Source organism: Dioscorea cayenensis, chromosome 9 (assembly GCF_009730915.1).
Source record: "Dioscorea cayenensis subsp. rotundata cultivar TDr96_F1 chromosome 9, TDr96_F1_v2_PseudoChromosome.rev07_lg8_w22 25.fasta, whole genome shotgun sequence".
NCBI classification, from domain to species: Eukaryota; Viridiplantae; Streptophyta; class Magnoliopsida; order Dioscoreales; family Dioscoreaceae; genus Dioscorea; species Dioscorea cayenensis.
This window is the reverse complement of record NC_052479.1, coordinates 20,745,317-20,755,738: the sequence shown is the minus strand read 5'-3', so window position 1 is coordinate 20,755,738 and position 10,422 is coordinate 20,745,317. Positions and strand designations below refer to the sequence as shown.

The following is a 10,422-nucleotide window of genomic DNA, read 5'->3' as shown; positions in this document are numbered from 1 at the left end:
TTTGTGGTGTTTATATTTTGTTTTTAATTATTAGGTTAAGAAATATAAAGAAAAATGTTTCTTTTTTTATTTTCTTTATTTTTTGTAATTTGCCCTTATATATATATATATACACACATGTGCATGCCTTTTATGCTGGTAATGACTACAAAAATGAAATGACTAATAAATTAATTGTATAACTATAGATTTCACAACAATCAATTAGTCTATATTTTATTAAACTTAGTTGAATTTAATTCATATATACTTTTGTGAACAATGAATGAGTAATAATAAATTTTAGATTATAATACTTGTTTATTTACAATACCTGCAACAAAATCCTGAGGTATATTGACATATATTGAAGCCCAATAAGCAAATTAATCTAATCCTATGGTTTCCACCAACCTATCAATACAAAGTTATTTTTATAGAATAAAAATAAGTATAAATTATCACTGTTAATAATACCTCCGCATTATTCAAATGAATTTGCCAACAAATAGCTTCTTTCTCGTTTAGTTTTCATTCACATAAAATGGTGTTCATTCGATAAGAGTGTTTAAAGTCAACAAAATTGTTAGTTCTACCGATGTGGTTTGTGGTTTTAGAGAACACTCTAACACTCATAGAAAGCTCACACAAACCAAACAATAAGGAGATACACAAGATTGATAACCCAGTTCGGCATCCACTCGCCTATGTTTGGGAGCTAAGCCCGGAGATAAACAATCCACTAAAAGAGGTGAAAATAATTGAGTACAAACACTTGTCAATCATGCTCACAAATAAAGATTAGTACCATCACTAGATTGTCTAGTGCTCACACACTCTCCTCCTCAAGAGTCAGACCCAATCTCAGAGCAAGGTAGCTTATATAGACGCCTTAACATCCCAAATGCAGTCCATACCTTTTTTAAAATCTCCACGGCTACTAATTTAAAAACCTTCTAAAATTAGCTGTTGCAACTCCTGTTGTATCATGAATTACAACATGGCCCTGATTGCTGACTTGACTGAGTTCTGGTTACTTTGCAAACAGCCTCAAGACACATCAATCTTTCAATCCCGACTGCCGGCAACTAGCCTTAGTCATTAGCTTCTCACCATGTAGTACCCTCGCAAGGGGCGCACATCCTTGTGCATCTTCACGAAACTTTAAAAACTTGATCTTCAGTTTATCTAAGTTTGGTCTTCAAATCTTCCAAAGAAAGATCTTCAATCAATCAACCCAATCATGCCAACAATAGGCATGTCTTCAATTATATCCTTAATAGTCTTCAATCATACATATTAAGGTTTCATAAAATCATACCTTCAATAGCCTTCATTCATAGCATTGATAGATATTTCTTCAATTAAGCTCCATTCATATTTAGTCTTCAATCAAATCTCCCTAAATATGGTCTTGAAATGATCATGTCTTCAAATTGTTACACATTCCAAAAATAGCTTCACCAAGATCTTCAAGATATTTGCCTCCAAGCCAAGACTCTTTGTCATGTCACCATGCTTTGTTATGTCATCAATTATGCCACGTTACAAAAGTTGCCACGTCATCTTGACTCGGTGTCAAATCATGCCAATTATAGTGCGGTTGCACTAACAAAAATAATGAATTTCATAAATAAAATATATATATATGTACAACATTATAATAAAAATATACATGTAACTTTAATTATTGTTTTCATCTTGAAAAAATTGTTGTATCATTGTAAGGGCAAAATTGCCCATAAAAAATTATCATGCTTACGTCAATATGAACCATCGTTTTACGTTATCATGCTTACTCAGAATATATGACATTATTTTAAATTACCAATTTTTTTTCTTTATGTTATTAATTTTAAACAAGTATTTTATTTTGTCTGAAAAACTAGTAATATATTTTAGATTTTATTTTTTTAAGGGTTTAAAAAATATAATTTATATTATTCGACTTATACATACTCCCAAATCAATATTTTTAGGTTCTCTCTTTAAACTATTTCAAAGTTCTGCAATAATTTAGTTTATATATCAACTCAAAATTGACTCATGTACCAATGGCTTTTTAATTTATTAGTACTATGTTTTTTCAGTTAAGTTGTTCATCTCTAGTGAATCAACAAGGTTCAACACATAGAACACACAGGATGAAGACATAGATTTGTGTGAGGGATTAACTCCGTCCTTGTGCATGCTCTTAGCATATGGTGTGCCTATATTTGGTTGAAAAAAACTACCAACGTCTAATACATTTTAGAGAATCTTATCCACTTCAACATTTATGAATTAAAATAAAACTCTAATTAGAGGACCTAATTTCCTTGTGGATGTAAGATAAGCGATTTTGATGAAGTTAATTTTGTACCCATAATATAAAGATTATAATGCATGTTTTAAATATAACAATTAAAATGCAGTGTACACCGAATTGATAGTGTGCATCAAATAATTATATGTTATATATTTATTTTACCTAAAAAAAATACAAAATTTAGGTTGATGAGATTAAACAAAAGGGAAAATTATTTTTTAGTCCCTGAAAGTTTCAAAACATCCCAGACAGACCCTCTGACATTTGAATTTGCCAGACAGTCCCTCCTTTTTTTGACAGCTTACTTTTCAATTCTGACAGTGTACTTTTCAATTAATGCAGCTTACTCCGTTAGTTTATTTTATTTTACAACATGTATTTTTCGCTTAAAAATATATAGTTTCCATTTAACATTGCGTGTTTTTGTTTAACCACATAAGTTTTCACTTAACATACAGCATATTTGCATTTAAAATTTGATTTTTCCGCTTAAAATTATGAGTTTCCGCTTAAAATTTAGTGTTTTAGCTTAACTACATAAGTTTTCACTTAACATATAGCACATTTGCTTTTAAAATTTGACTTTTCCGCTTAAAATTATGGGTTTCAACTTGAAATTTGGTATTTTCGCTTAAAAACTGAGAGTTAGCCCAGTTAACATCTGTTACCTTTATGTCAACATCAATCACCTTTATGTCAGAAAGGTCTGAAAAATAACCTGTCAGAAAAAGAAAAGACCTTTTGGGAATACTCAAAGTCATGGGGGTTTTTTGTGAATACCTGAATTTTGAAGGGACTTTTTTGTTCATTTCCAGTAAACAAAATTCTAAAATACTATTTAAAATTAGAACCACAAGTATGCACAAAGTTTTATTTAAAATAAATTGTGAAATTTTTAAATTTTTAGTCCGACTTTTCATACTTTTTTATAATGGAACCTGATTGTGGCTGAGGTGCTTCAAATTATGAGTATAATTTAACTAAAAAGCAAGAACATTAAGAGGAACAGAGATCTATCCAGAACCTATAGAATCATCCTCTAATAATAACAATAGCTATGATAAAAATAAAATAAATGTTCAGGACAAATAAAAAAAAGGACTAATATATACTTTAATTAAATTTTAGGGATCAATATGAATAAACACACATATATACATGACTATTAACCCTAGATTTTATTCTCTTACTTCCTTTGTAAGCCACCAATTTTAACTTTCAGATCCCACAAAGTTTCTCTTCTCTTTACCTTAATCCTTGGTGATTCCCAAGGTATTTTCAATATTTGTATTAGAATTAATAATGAGATAGTTAAATTGGTATGATAGGTCTAAGAATTTATTTTGAATGTGCATGTTTTGTTATAGGTCAGTAAAATAAGGGTGAAGTAGAGGGTGCATAATGTTAGACGAGAGATAAATACTTGCTTATACTTGACTCTAGTTGTATGCTTGTTGATTTGGTATTCCTTTGTATGAAAATCTATGTTTGATCATGTTAATTATATAATTAGGTGTGATTGAGATTTTATTGTTCAGATTGATTTCGTTATGTATATTTTATGAAGATAGTCACTATGATATTTGATAAGTGCTTGTGTGATAAGAATGCGAAGTGTTCTTTCCATATGTTGAGCATTACTTTTAGCAGGTTTAAGCATTAATACATGTGTGAAGTTAAGTATTGAGAAAAAAAACCAAAAGTAGATCGTAAACGCATTATTTGGTGGAATCTTGGAAGGAATAAACGCGAAGACACAAATGGGACTCCAAGATACGTGAATGTGTGTCAACCTCCATGAATTCAAGTCACTACAATGAGTTGGAGGGGCACAAAGGCAATCACATTTGTGTATCCTGACTTGTGCATTGATAACAAGACCTCCGCCAATAAAGCTTTTGATTGAAGAAGACGTGGGATCTACGGCATAAACGTGTGCCCGTTTATGTTGCCTCGATGAAAAGTGTGGAATTAGGAGTGTTTTGGCCGAGTTTTGTTGCAGGTTATTCTAGCAAATACTGTAGCAAGTATGGTAGCAATTACTATTCACAGCCGGCCGAAAACAGGATTTGCAGAGAATCCACACCGGCGTGTGGAAATTCCCCACGCCCGTGTGGAAATTCCACAAGCCCGTGGGAAAAATCCATAGGGGCATGTGGATTTTCTTTTCCCTTTTTCTCCAACTAACATCCATCTTTCGAGGGGCCGTCGTCTAGGGTTTAGAGAGGCTTTTGGCATGTCTTTGGAGTGGTTCTAAGGATTCAACACCGCGCTTCACTTGGAAGAAGGTTATTGGGTGAGCTTTCATCGGTACCGATCCGGCGAAATGTGCCCTAGGCCGGACAAGGGGACCTTTGGAGAAGACTTGGCTACTCCACAATACCATCGACACGATTACCGAGGGGGTTATCTTATGGAACACTTGTTTTTACTTTTGATTTTATTGTTGATTGTATTGTGCTCCATGGAGAGCTAAACCCCCTAGTGGGTACTTGGATTTTGTAAACCCTATGATGCTATTGTTTCATTGATCTTTTATTATGCTTTCCTTAATTGATGTTTCAATTGAGTTCCAATCTTGAATGCTTGTTAAATGATTTCTCCCTTAGAGTGACACTAGGGTTGAGAGTCCATCTTGGTAACCGTTATAGATGAGTGACACAATACGAGGGTTAGACATTGCTTGATTGGAAAGGGTTGAGAACGTGAGTCGAGAGGTAGCAGAGCATCCCTTTTCTACTCCGGTGTGATTTATCCTAACTCCATTTCCTTAAGTTCTTTGCGGTCATAATAGAGTGAAGTTCTAGAGGATGAACTCCGCTGGGGTTTAGTTATCCGAGCAACAGAGTAAAGCGTTGAAGTGACTCTAGTGTCTGGGCCTAAAATTTGACTAGGGGCCTTTCGCTTGGACCAAAGGGTTAGGTCTATACATGGGAAGAGGGTTTATCACTTAGATTCCCTAGAACTCCATGCAACTTTACACAGTGTGAGGTGTTGAGACTGAGCGATTTCTCCGCCGGAATATAGTGTAGAGTTAGTCACGGTTGACCTTAGATTTGGGACCATGTGCTTAAGGATTTTCACGACTCATTGAGCATTGATTATGAAGTATAATAGCGGGTCTTCACTTGAAACATTAATCCTAGGGAGAGCATTATCCGAGTACCCCACTTCTATCAATTGCCTTACCTCTTACTTACTTGTGCCTCTCATTCTTGTTTCTTTTATCTTTGTTCACATTACATTTTATTGACACTATCATTTTTCACTTTCACGTGGTTAAATAGAAATTTAAGTATTTTTACTCCCTACTCCTTATGGATACGATACCCCACTCACATGGGATTTATTATTTGACAAACCTGTGCACTTGCGGGTCACACGCAAGTGGCGTTGTCAATATTATTGTTTTGGATTAATGGCATAGTAAAATTTGTGTTGTATTATGATAATAAGACAGCATTGTTGTTTGAAAAAAAAAGGGGAAAAAGATGTGATTGGAAGAAATTAATGGAAATATTTGATAGAAATAAATTGGATTAAAATTAAAATTTGAAATAAGAGATAATTAGAAAAAACGTGTATGATTAGAGCTTCCTTAGTTGGGTATGTCCTTTGGTCTAAAGATTGATGCTGTATGTTGTGATATTTCTTGCACCTATCCATACATATAGATGACAATAAGGTGCTAATACATGTCTATACATGCGACAATAGGGTGTTAAGGTACTGTGTCCATACATGTAGGTGACGATAGCAGTACCTGAGATGTGGTTTGGATGTGTGTCCATAAATATAAGTGATGCTAGCGCATGCCCGGGAAGAAATATTGCCATTAGAGAATAAGAGCTAACGGTAGAAATAGAGTAAATAATTTGATAATTAAATTGGTGTAGTGAAATGTTTGATTATTTTTCTTGATTTGACAATTGAAGTGACATGCTCGATTACAGGTATTGATTTACAATTTTTATTTCTGGTCATGAAAATTTAATTGATATGATTACTTATATGTCATTACTTGTATGTCATTACTTGTATGTCATTGTATGATTACCTAGGTAATAGTATAGGTATAGTACTTACTAAGCCGACAGCTCACTCCTTACCAACCATTTTTATGAATAAACAATTAAGGTTTCGTTTCAGCTAGCATTAGTCGTTTGTTCTATTGTTCAGGTTAGCTAGCATATGAAGGCTCATCCCAGTATGCGGTGTGATAGTTATTGTTTTATTGAATTAGATTTATTTCATCAGCTAGAATGTTAGAATTTATAAAGCATAGGATTGTCAATGTTAGACTTTGTGAGACATTATGTTAGTTTCATCTATTTATCTATTTATTTAGTTATTTGATAAATGAAAAAAATGAAAATGAACAAGGTGTTTCAATAGGACCAAAATGAGAGAGGTAAGGAAACCTGGGATAAGAGAGCTAGACCAATTTCAACTGTGTCAATGGCAACTCTCAGAAAAACCATTATGTTCTAGTGCATGTGGAGGAATGGTGAGATGTGAGATACCAATTATTGACAAGAGTGTTCTTAGACCTGTGTATTCCCCTCATTGTCAGAGTAGAGGGCAATAATTCATGTTTGAAAGAAGGTTTCAACCAATGCTTTGAAATGCAGAATGACAACGTAAGCATCTGATTTACAAACCAGGGGATACAACAAGATGTAATGATTGTAGTGATCCACAAAGATGACATAGCATTTGAAATTATCAATGGAAGGAACAGGAGAAGCCCACACATCAGAGAAAATGATTTGAAGTGGAGCATGAGAAACAATGGTTAATTGATAAATATGCCTAAGAATAGACTCAGATGGATGGCCTAAACTATGGTACCAATCAACAGGAGAAGTTTTGACACTAGAAATAGCAAATTTGGATTTGGTAGGAGATGAAGACATCGGCCATTCATACACACCATCTCTAGCCCGCCCTTGGAGCAATGTTGCCCCGCCATTAAATCATTCACATTAAAAGAGTTGGGTAAGATTTCAATGGATGTTTAATTTTTTTTACTAAATTGAGATATTGAAATCAAGGCCAATTTCATATTGGGCACACATAAAATAGCATGTAATTTAAAGGAATGAGAGAGAGAGTTGGTAAGAAAGTAGAACCAGTATGAGAAATGTGTAACCTAGTATCATTAACAATAACAATACCATCAAGGTCGTCATACGGTGCGTGAAGTGACAAATTTTTAAAATTAGCAGTGACATGATGAGATTCTATTGGAGGAATGAAGCCTTGAGCCTTGATTGTGCAACCAAATGTAATGTTGGCTATGACCTGGATGAAGAAGACGGTTTAATGACTCAGTTGGATGGATGGTTCCCGATGAGTTTCTCATAAAGTTCATCAAAAGATATGGGTGTGTCACAACACTGAATAACGTCAACTATAGCCTTATAGTTGTCATCAAGAACATTAAGTATCTTCTTGATAAGATCTTCATGGTCCATCGATTTGCCAATCGCAGTAAGTTCACCTGAGCGACACTAGATAAATTGCATATATTCTGAGATTGATTGAGATCCTTTGATGGAGCGCTTGATTTGATCCATGATTTGCTTGATGTGTCCATGAGACGGGTGAGTATATGTGTTGGCAAGACTAAGCAATGCTTCATGAGAGATGGTAACACATTGGATAAGTGGAATCAAAGGAGAGTAGATAGATCCAACAAAGGCATCAAACAATAGTTTATCATACCAAACCCAAGGAATAAAGGTTAGGTGTGTCTACATTGTTGGTGAAAACAATCGATCAAGGAATATATGAGAACCATCGATGTATTTGTAGACATTGCATACGACGAGAATAGCTTCCATCTGACGCTTCCATGATAAATAATTGGTGGAGTTAAGTTTGACAATATTGTGATGTGCAATGTTGGTGACTTGCAACGGTTGGGTCGGATTTCGGAATTGGGAAAGGCAACGGTAGCAAGGGAATTAAAGTTGGGAATGATCATTTGTCATGGAGTAGAAAAATTATGTGGGTTAGGGTTGTGGTTTTTTAAGGGAAGGATCGACTGTGTAACACCATGTAAGAATTTAGAATTAATAAAATAATGGCTTATTTTCCATTGATTGAAGAAGAGTATAAATAGGTTACAAACTAAATCATAGATTATGAATAAAATCGGGAAACAATAATTTAAAAACATAGGAAGCTTAAAACATAACGTAAATAACAATACAATAGTAACCATTTATCTAAAAGGAAATGCAATAATAAGCCTAATAATAGTTAAAGTGACAATGATAAATACAAGATTATATTAATTACAAGGAAGCAATATATGAATAGTCAATTTAATAATAAAATATAGTAATAATTTCAAAAATAAATCTAATAATTAAATTAATAGCTAAAGTGATTAATAAAATAATAACAATTATTAACATAATTATGTGGTATAATATCTACAATAACATTTTTTTTACTCTCTCATATTTTAGAATTCAAAAATTTACAGTTACATTGTAATTGAATGTAACTAAAAATCCATTGTAATCACAACTAGATTCAACCAAACATTACTTTATAAAAGTTGGTATAATACCCTGGATAGTCTCTGTATTATACCAAAAGTTCCCCTTTAGTCCCACTAATATTTTTTGTTCGCATAGGATTTCTGTATTTTTATTTCGTTTCAAACGAGTCACTCAAGGTTTGAACACTCACACACAATCAAGCATCAAGAGAAAGGAGACAAGCAAATTGGTAACCCAGTTCGGCACAATCTTGCCTACATCTGGGGGGCCAGAACCAGAGAAACAATCCACTAAAAGAGGTATAAGAACAAGGAGTACAACACTCTCTCACTCTCTCAATACAAAAAATATCCTCTCAAGATTGCCCGACGGCCACACACTCAACTCTCACCGAAGAGTCTCTCACTTGTTGGCTCATCCTAAATCTTCGAGCTGGATCTCTTATATAGACGCACTGACGTCTAATACAGTTACCTCTTTTTGAATTCTCTATGGCTTCCTAACTTGGACACCTTCCAAAGTTAGATGTTGCAACACCCAATTACAACATCACCCACCTTACTGAACATGACTGAGTTCTAGCCAGATGCACCCGAATCTGCGAGCTTCAACCTCCCGGTTCCTTCAGTCCGCCTTGTAGCAGTTGACTCGACCCGAGCTTCTCCTGCCTGCAGCTGCTTCCTTCCTCTAGTCACTTCAGAAGGTCTCCCTCTCCCGAGGGACGTGCCCACCAAGGCACACGCAGCCATCTCACCAAAGATAGCCACTGAAGATCTCCTGATCTTCTTTCCAAACTTGACCCAAGTTTGGTTTTCCCAAATGATCTTTGTTTGACTCATGGAAATATTGTTACTAAACTTGATCTCATCTTCATCCAAGTTTATCATTCAATATTTTCAAGCATGATCTTTAATGATCCATGCTTGGATCTCCAAATCTCTAATCAATCTCCTCATATGACTAGTCTTCATGAATAGTTCCACCCATAGATAGCTCTTGGATCTTCCTTGAAATTGAGTTGTTAAATATGGTCTTGATAATATCCTTGGCATGTCTTTACCTTATTTAGTTTGTGTCTTTAAATAACTTCATACCAAGTTTAACTTGTGTCTTCTAATAGTTTCATACAATCTTCATGATATTGAATTCTTGCCAATGATGGAATATTCCTCTCTCTTCAAATAGATCTTTCTAAAAAGGAGTTTTATCAAAGATATGAATTGTCATCCCGGATCTTACCAAGGATAGACAATCAAACCTAAAATAAAACTTACCTTTCTTGAAGATATCCTATAGACTTGATGTACTTTCCAAAAATACTTTACCATCACATGACTTTGATGAGAGGAATATCTACTAAGTAAAATCTTCAACCGTGATCTTCATAACCCTCTAAATAAAATCTTCACCTTGATCTTCATCACATGTCATGACATCATCGTTTGCCACATCATCATCATAATCACTTCTTCCTTTGATGAATCATCACAGCCACGTCATCATCCTCTTGCCATGTCACTATATGGCTTGTCATATAATGGTAATTCATTTTACTAGACTTAACAATCTCTCCCTTTGGCATTATTTGACACAACCTCCTGCAATCTGCTCCTATCAGAC

General features: G+C 34.3%; 1 non-coding gene across 1 annotated transcript; it reads right to left on the bottom strand.

The window, feature by feature from the left end:
* Positions 1-7,628: 7,628 nt before the first annotated feature.
* LOC120269872 lies at positions 7,629-7,767 on the bottom strand. Its single transcript, XR_005539501.1, has one exon. It is a non-coding gene; the product is annotated as a small nucleolar RNA Z247 (small nucleolar RNA).
* Positions 7,768-10,422: the final 2,655 nt, after the last annotated feature.